This window comes from Pteropus vampyrus, unplaced genomic scaffold (genome assembly GCF_000151845.1).
Source record: "Pteropus vampyrus isolate Shadow unplaced genomic scaffold, Pvam_2.0 Scaffold32, whole genome shotgun sequence".
In the NCBI taxonomy this organism is placed as follows: Eukaryota; Metazoa; Chordata; class Mammalia; order Chiroptera; family Pteropodidae; genus Pteropus; species Pteropus vampyrus.
Genome location: NW_011888813.1, coordinates 8,560,769 through 8,561,463, shown reverse-complemented (window position 1 = coordinate 8,561,463; position 695 = coordinate 8,560,769).

Here is a 695-nt window from a genome sequence, read left to right as displayed (position 1 = left end):
GGACTCAGAAATGAGGGCTAACAAGAGTTCAGCTTCTTTGAAGACTTCTAAAGGGTATATTAATTCAAAACCAAGATAAAAGAGAAACCCATAATCCCAACTTGTAGAGGAAATAATGAAATATCAATATGTATGTGGCAGGGGAATTTGAGACTGAAAATGGACAGGCCATCAAGATACAATGGGGAAAAATTATAGGGGAACATATGAAGAGCAGGTGAGAAGCAAAGACGCTATGTTTGGAAGTTTTATAAAGAAGAACAAAGAATTGTTACATATGGGAAGCAAGATCTAAAAATGTGTGGTTTCTTTTTCTTTTTCACAGTATGATCCTGTAAACCATAGCAAGGAGAGGTCTGGCATTCTGGCATTCTTAACAGGGACATTGCACTGACTTGGCTAATGGATGATAGTGACTATATAATTTATCTCCCAGAGGCACTTTTGAGGGTAAAATAGTTATACTGGACAATAGGCATTAACAGAAATGGTCTCATGCAACTAAGGCATCTGGTCATTCCACTTATGGGGAGAGATATACAGCAAAATGCTTACTGTGAGGATGGTTAATATGAAACATGGACAAGACCATGGAAGTGTGGGTCAAAACAAACAGACAGAGACACAGGCAAACAAATGGCAAATCTGTTCTGTTTCTCTCTTCTCTTCTAGCAAAGAATGCAAATGTCGTCAAG